Raw genomic sequence first — 8,769 nt, 5'->3', positions numbered from 1 at the left:
TCGGGCCTGCGCAGCCGCCCAACATGGGGCCGGCGGGTATTCGAAAACAGCGGAGGCTGCAAGGCCGCGAGCGGGAGCTGGAAGAACGCCACCGCGGAAGCGGAAGCGGAGACGGTGGCCGCGGAGAAAGCCGGGGCGTGCGATCTTGGCCTGGTCATTTCCGCCCGGTGGTCTGGGTACGCGGGCGGTGGATGGGGGACACTCGCGGGCGAGAAGGGCGGTGCAGTCAGGGACGGGAATGACAGTCGGGGGACGCAGCAACGAGCCCAGCTGGACGGGGGCCAGGGCCCGCGATGTGACCTTCGCTCTCTGACCATGCCCGCAGCGGCCGCCTGGGAAGCCAGATCTTGCGCAGACCTCGTGCAGAGAAGACGCTGAGTCAGGATTCGCTTGCATAGGGTGGCCGTGCCCAGGAGGATCAGATACCCCGAGATGCCCACAAGGGCATGCGTGAGCGTTAACGACTGGAGGCGACAGTGCCTAGAGTCAGAGGACTGTCTAAATGGAGCCAAAGCACACGTGGTTTGAAAAGCAAGACGTGGGGCCACCCTTAACCATTTATTAAATAAAGCAAAGGGGAAACCGGTCAAAGCAGGTAAACACAAAACATATATTGGAAAAATATGGGTAAGGGGACTGGGAAACGGGGGGGTATCGGGCCTTGGGACGGGGGGGGGGGGGGAGGCAGAAAGGGCTCTAACTTAAGTGGCAATGCCTTGTTTAGTCTATGAAAGATGTAAAGGTGGAATTGAGTGCTTATTAGGATACTATGTACTTTTTTGTTGGTCTTTTTAATATATTAAAAAGAAAGAAAAAAGTAGGTCCCTGTGTCTTTGTCCTCTGGCCTGTTGCAGGAGAGAGGTGAGAGGGATGAGCAGGGGAGGGGGCCTGGTGACCAAGTGCCAGTCTTTCTCCAACAGGAGTCCTTCCTGCACCAGCACAAACCGGGGCAGTTACTCTGATGCCCATCCTGTTACCACCACCACAAAATGGTTTTTGTGTAGAACATAGAAAAAATGGAAATTGTAGAGATTTGGGAAAACCCAGGAAAACATTTGTGTAGTTGTGCATGTGTGTGTATTTGGTAAAAAAACACATATAGTACCGTCTCGACCATTTTAAGTGTACAGTCCCACAGTGTTCACTGTGTGTAAGCACACAACTCAGCAGGCCTCTGGGAACTTTATCTTGCCAACTGAAGTTCTATAGCTATTGAACAGCAGCTCCTATTTTCTTCCTCCCACAAGACCCGGCAACCACTATTCTTTTTTCTAAATTTGATCTTTTTTTTTTTTTTTTAAATTTTTGCTATAATGTTTGCAAGTGAGAAAGAGAGAAATACCACCCCTCCCCCCAAGGCCACACCACAATCCCTTCTTTTCCATTCTCCTCTTGAGATATTGGACACAAATGCACATGCCCCTGACATGTCTCTCAAGCAGCCAGGTCTGGGACTTGAAATGCTCAGACAGCCATATGGGATCCAGCTGCCTTAACCACTATGGCACTAGCTGGCCCAGTTTGACCACTTCTGATACCTCATAGAAGTGGGATCATGTGGGGCCAGCAGGAGGCGTGGTGGTTAAGGGCACTGGACTCCCACATGGACAATCATGGTTGCAGTCCTGGACCTGGTGACTTGCTTTCCCACTTTCTTTCTCTCTGTATCCCTCTGTGGTCAAATTCAAAATAAATAAAGTTAAATAAAATAATTCTTTAAAAAAGAAAAGAATTATTAAAAAATAATTCTAAAAAAAAAGATCATATGGGGGGAAGGTCTTCAAAAAGTTAATGGAAAATGCACATTATGAAAAGGGACCAGCAGTTAGCGTAATGGCTATGTCGCTAGACTCCTGTGTAGTCGACCGCGGTTTGAATCCTGGACCCAGTGGCTTAAGCTCACTCTGGGCGCCGGTGCGTATGAGTGCGTGCCCAAGATCCCGAGAGGAGAATGGAGGAGAAGGGATTGCGGTGTGGCCATCCCCCACTGGGGGGTGATTTCTTGCTTTCTATCTCTCTGTCTCTCTCTGTCTTTCTGGGGAACACATGTGCCCTATAGCAAAAACCTCTAAAAAAAAAAAAAAAGAAAAAACTATGCATGGATTTAATTTTTTTGTGTGTGTGCACAATAAACCCGTACTTTAATTCCACTTTTCCATAAACTCATACAGTATTTGCCTTTTTGTGACTAGCTTACTATCCCTTAGCACAATAGCCTCCATTTTTTTCATGTTGTAGCATATGACAGGATTTCCTTCCTTTTTAAGGCTCAGTAGTATTCCTTTGTGTGTGTATATATATATCACATTTTCTTTATCCATTAATTCATTGCTGGACAGATGTTCCCAACTCTTAGCTATTACGAATAATGCTTCAAAGAACACAGGTGTGCAAATAAGTTATAGAAACATTGTCTTCAGTTCTTTGGTATATATACCTAGAAGTGGGACTGTTATATTAGATGATAATTCTATTTTTAATTTTTTGAGGAATCTCCATACTTACCCACACTTATTATTTTATGTTTTAAAATTTTATTTCTTCCATGAGTGAGGGGGAGAGAGACAGAGAGACATGAAGATAGAGGAACCAGCAGGTGGTATAGTGGTTAAAGCACTCCCATGTGGTCAACTGTGGTTTGAGTCCTGGATCCTGTGGCTTGAAACTCACACTGGGTACATGTGCATACGTGCCCAAAATCCTGAGAGAAGAAGGGAGGAAAGGGATTGAGCATGGCCATCCCCCCATGGGTGATTTCTCGCATTCTGTCTGTCTCTCTGGCAAGTGCAAGTGCATGTGCCCTGTAGTAAAAAATTCTCTCAAAACAAACAAAAAACACACCACCCCCAGCAGGGTCTTGATGCAGAAACCTATCCCCAGCCTTCAGCCAGTCCCAGATCATGGGCAGATGTGTGCCCAGTGTACTGGTGACCTTCCCGTGAGGGACTAGCTTGCAGAGTGTTGCATTTTATCCCTTCACCACTGTCTGGCTCCATTTCTTTCTTGATAGTGGCCATCTAACAGACATGCATTGGTAACTCATTGTGATTTTTCTTTTACATTTCCCTGATAATCGGTGATGTTGATCATCTTTTCATGTGCTTATTGGTCATTAATGTATCTTCTCTGGAGGCATGTCTGCAAATCTTTTGCCCATTTTTTAAAAATCTTAATTTTTTATTCCAGAGGGCACGTACATGAGAGAGAAAGTGAGAGAGCACTCTAGGGGGGCCTAGTCACACAGCAATCCTTTTTGCTCCAATTCTCCATCTTGTTAGGATCTTGGGCACATACAGTGCAAGCCACAGGGGCTGGGACTCAAACCCTGGTTGGTCATGGGTGGGATCCAGCTTCCTTTAACTGTTGTGCTATGAGGTGGCCCCCTTTTTCCTTTTTTTTCTTCTTCTTTTTAAATGTATTATTCTATGATCGAGAGAGTAAGAAAAAACACTCCCAACAGGGTCTCCATCTCCAGCCTCAACCAACCTAGGATCATGGGCAACACATGTCTGGCCTACCCAGGGAGTTCTCTGGTATCCAGAGAACTGAAGTCTAGTTCTGAATCCAGAACTCTCTCATGTGAGTCAGCCTTACAGAGCATCATGTCTCACTGTTTTCCACTATCTGACCCTTGTCAAATAAAAGTTACTTGCTGGCAGGTGGTGTGGTGGTCAAAGTGTTGGACTCCCACATGGCCAACAGTGGTTCAAGTCCGGGACCTGGTGGCTTGCTTTCTCACACTTTCCTATCTATCTGTCTGTCTATCTATCTATCTATCTATCTATCTATCTATCTATCTATTTATTTATTTAGAGAGGTTTTTGCTATAGGGTGTGTGCGCTTGCCAGAAAGATGAGAGAGACAGAAAGTGAGAAATCACCCCCTAGGGGGGATGGCCACTCTGCAATCCCTTCTCTTTCATTCTTCTCTTAGGATTTTGAGCATGCCCTCACATGCCCCCAGTGTGAGTTTAAGCCACTGGGTCTGGGACTCAAACTGTGGTTGGCTACATGGGAGTCCAGCGACATAGCCATTATGCCAACTGCTGGTCCCCTCACTTTCCCTTTTTCTCTCTCTCTCTCTTTGGTCCAATTTTAAAAATGAATGATAATAACAAAAATAAAGTCAATAAAGAATTCTTTAAAAATTTATTTTAAAAAGTTACTTGGTTTTATTATAGAGTTAGAAGAGTTTTTAAAATTTATTTTGGATATTGATCCCTTCTCAAATACATGGGTTGCAAATATTTTCTCCCATTCTAAGGGTTGCCTTTCACTCTGTTAATTTTTTTCTTTGCTGTGCAGTTTAAATTTTTAAATTTTTATTTTATTTTTGTAATTAAAGTTTTTATTTCCAACTCTCTCTCTTTTTTTCCCCCCAGAATTTTGTCAGAGTGTGTGTGAGCTAGCTATCAGGAGACAGAGTGAGAGAGAAGGAAAATGAGAAAGCACCCCCTGCCATGGGGAATGGTCACACCATAATCCCTTCATCTCTCCTTCTCTTTGGGATTTTGGTTATGCATGCACATACACCTGGTGTGTTTTTCAAGCTGCCAGATTCAGGATTTGAACCATGAAGTCAACCATGTGGGATTGAGCTCCCTTAACTACCATGCCACCAGCTGGTCTGCAGTTTTTAAATTTGATGTATTCCCATTTGTCTAGTCTTGCTTTCGAAGTTATATCCAAGAAATCATTGGCATATCCAATGCCATGACACCTTGCCTCTGTTTTCTTCCAGGATTTTCTTTGTTTTAGAGGTTTTTGCTATAGGGCGTGTGTGCTCTCCAGAAAGACAGACAGAGAGAGAGAGAGAGAGAGAGAGAGAGAGAGGGAGAGAGAGAGAGAGAGAGAGAAAGTGAGAAATCACCCCCCAGGGGGGATGGCCACACCGCAATCCCTTCTCCTCCATTCTCCTCTTGGGATCTTGGGCATGCACACACACACGCCTGCATGAGTTTAAGCCACCGGGTCTGGGACTTGAACCACGGTCAGCTACATAAGAATCCAGCGACAAAGTCATTATGCCAACTTCTGGTCCTTCTTCCAGGATTTTTAGATACAGGTCTCCTGTTTAGGTCTTTACCCCATTTTGAGTTAATTTTTTTTTAATTTAAAAAAAAATTTTTTTTCCAAATAATTATTTATTGATTCATTCATTTATTTTGTAGTTTGAGCAGAGAGAGACAGAGGGTGAGAATGATAGAGAGAGGAAGTGAGAAAGCAGGCCACCAGATTCAGGACTTGAACCCTGGTTGGCCATGTGGGAGTGTCCAGCACCTTAACCACCACGCCACCTGCTGGTTCCCTTGAGTTAATTTTTGTATGTGGTGTATGGTAAGTGTCCAACTTTATTCTTTTGCATGTGGATCCAGTTTTCCCAGCACTATGTTGAATAGACAGGAAAGTTTCTAAAGGCTTTTTGTTTTTTTTTTTAGAATTATTTCACTCAGCTTTATTCATTATTATTTTTTCAATTTGACCAGAGAGAGAGAAAATGAGAGAGCAAGCTGCTAGGCCCAAGACTTGAACCACAGTCGGCCATGTGGGAGTCCAGCACCCTTCACCATGCCACCCTTCTAAAAGCTTAAAGAAGAGAGTGCAAAGGACTTGTAGTTGTACTATGAGGGAGAAGCACATTGTATGTGTTCATACGTGTATAAAACAATGGAATGCATTTATTTGGAGATTTAGGCCCTTTTCACACTTTAACAAGTTAGAAATCAGGATGATGACCATTACAATTCATGAAGTCTTCCAATTTCTTGGCAATTTTTTTCTTTTTTGGTGGCACATAAAATAATGTTTTTTAGGGCCAGCCTGTGGTATGGTGGTTAAGGTGGCTGGGTCCCATATGGCCGATCGCACAGTTTGAATACTGAACCTGTTGTCTTGAAAAAAACATGCCAGGTGCATGTGTGTATATGCCCAAGATCCCGAGTGGAGGTAGGAGTGCATGTGTGTATATGCCCAAGATCCTGAGTGGAGGTAGAAATGAAGGACCAGGTCTTGTGGTGTGACCATTCACTGTGGGGGATGTTTTCTTGCTTTCCCCTTCTCCCTGTCATTCTCCAAAGAGTAAAACTTGGAAAAAAAAAAATTAAAAGTTTAAAACCTTAATTTGATTAGTTTAATGAAATACAATAAATACAATAAGGAGAGTCAGACTTTTCACTTTGTGTATTTCACAGTGTCCTGGTTTTTCTCACTCTGCTGCTGTTAGAGTTCCCGTATCCTTGAAAGCGGATCTTTTCATTGGTCGTAACAGATGTCACTCTGGTGCAGGGGAGGCTGTGGGGCAGAGGGTACCTGCAAACTCGGTGTAGTTTGCCCATGCTGGGTAAACGTGGCAGGGGCCATGTCCAGTGTCCCTTCAGCTGCATCTATCTCAGTTTTCTCACCCACAGAATGGAGGAGTTGACCGTCAGCCATACCCTGCATTTAAAACACTGAGTAGCATTATTCTCTGCTAAAGTGAACAGAGGAGTGAAATACCAGTTTGACCCTTTGGTAAAGTAGGAACCTGACACTTTTTTCCTTTGATCAAGTTTCACAGCCACCATGAAAGCTATAAAATAAAGCTGCTATTAATAGCAGGGTGGCAAGGGGGTGGGGGTGTCAATGCAACCTGAAACCTTTCGGAGGGTACACAACCGGTTTTAGACATTTAACTTAGACAGCTTTTCATACTGAGGGCTGGCAGTTTATTTCTTCTCTGCCTTTCATCCCCTTCTCAGCATTTAGCTCAGTTACCTTTCCTGCCTCTTCTACTTATCGGTAGAGCATCCAGTCTTTTTTTTTTTTTTTTGAGAGGTTTTTGCTATAGGGTGCGTGTGCTTGCCAGAAAGAGAGACAGAGAGATAAAGTGAGAAATCACACCCCAGGGGGGATGGCCACACCGCAATCCCTTCTCCTTCGTTCTCCTCTTGGGATCTTGGGAACGCACGTACACGCGCCCGGTGTGTATTTAAGCCACCAGGTCCGGGACTCGAACTGTGGTCAACTACATGGGAGTCCAGCGACATAGCCATTACGCTAACTGCTGGTCCCTAGAGCAGTCACTCTTGACAAAGTGCGTCAAGGGGCAGAGAGCACACACAGGTGCCTCATGGGATAAATAAAATCAGGCCTCCTTAGAAGCCCCCAAAGATCCTCAGCAAGTGTCACCCCCAAGCAGGTAAAACCCTTGAGGAGTTGCTTTCCCTGATAGGATCCTGCTGTGGAGGGCAGTTGGGGTTTTCCTGTGGGGCTCCAAGGTGGGAGGAGATCTCTTGGGTGAGGTCAGGAGACTGGGGACCAAGTCCTTCTTTAAGTTTGGCCTGCTCAGGTGGATTTTATTGGAAAGGTGGATCTTCTGAGAGGAAGCCTGGTGGGGGGAAACGGCGGAAGACCCGCTGTGTTGGATGGATATCTGTTGCTGTAGAGTCAACTACCGTGACACTTGGAGCTTCGAATAATTGATTTGTCTTTTTCTTTAATTTTGTGAGAGGGCGTATGTGCTACGGGAGAGACAGAGACAAAGTGAGAAAGCACCCCCCATGGGGCACTGGGGCATGGTGATGGTACATTCCCTCTTCTTTAACTCTTCCTCTTGGGATTTTGTTTACACTGCATGTGTGCCCAGCATGGTTCTCAAGCTGCTGGGTCCCGGACTTCAACTGCACTGTCAGCCACCTTAACCACTAAGCCACGGGCTGGCCCAAAGAAGGGATTTTTTTTTTTTTTTTTTTTTTTTTTTTTTTCTAGGGGTGATGTGTCGCTGTAGGGCATATGTGCTCGCTGGACAGAGACGGAGAGAGGGAAAGTGAGAAATCACCCCTCAGGGGGTATGGCCACATGGCAATCCCTTCTCCTCCATTCTCATCTTGGGATTTGGGGCATGCATGCACACACACCCAGTGTGAGTTTCAAGCTGCCATGTCTGGTATTCGAACTGTGGTCAACCATGTGGGAGTTCAGCACCTTAATACCAAGCCACCTGCTGGCCCAAGAACTGATTTTTACTGGTTCTGTGGGTTGACCAGGCAATTCTTCATCCGGTGTTGGCCAGGGTGTTGGGGTGGCTGGTTGACCCGCCATGGCCTCTCTCCCTTGCTGGCTCTGACTGGGACCTTAGTACCTCTCCATGTGGCTGCCTGAGATCCCTCACTGCGGCAGCTGGGTTTTCTAGAAGGTGTACGTTGAGAGAAGGAAAGCAGAAGCTGCTAGTCCTCTTAAAGCCAGAGCTCAGAAGTCCCGGAATGTCACTGCTGCCCCGAGTGATACATTTGTGCATCTAGTCATCAAAGCAGTCACAGGGCCAGCCCAGATTCAAGGGGATGCAAATAAACACCTCTCGATGGAAAAGTGACCTGCATACAGGGTGGAAACAAGTTGATAGTGACACTCTTTGGAAACTATCGAACTTGTCGTTGGCTGGCTCTGTGCCTTTGAGTGTGAACACCGCTAAGACTCAGCTCTGAGGCTGGGTACTACAGAGGGTGCAGAGCTAGGTGGTCTCCTTTGCATCAACCTCAACCAGCAAAACCCAAGCTTACCTTGAGGGCTCCGTAGTGGGAGGGTTGAAGCACTCTACTGGACTCCTCTCAGCCACGAGAGCCTCCTGAGTGTATATCTGGAGGTGAGGCCTTTGAGGAGGAATCTAAGGCTAAGTGAAGTTATAAAGGTAGGCTCCAAATTCAATAGGACTGGTGTCCTACAAGAGAAGCCACCAGAGAGACTGCCAAACACAGACGAGCCCACATGAGGACTTAGTGGGAAGGCAACCATC

The sequence above is a fragment of the Tupaia chinensis genome, unplaced genomic scaffold (genome assembly GCF_000334495.1).
Source record: "Tupaia chinensis unplaced genomic scaffold, TupChi_1.0 Scaffold000407_1, whole genome shotgun sequence".
In the NCBI taxonomy this organism is placed as follows: Eukaryota; Metazoa; Chordata; class Mammalia; order Scandentia; family Tupaiidae; genus Tupaia; species Tupaia belangeri.
Note: the sequence above shows the minus strand (reverse complement) of the source record.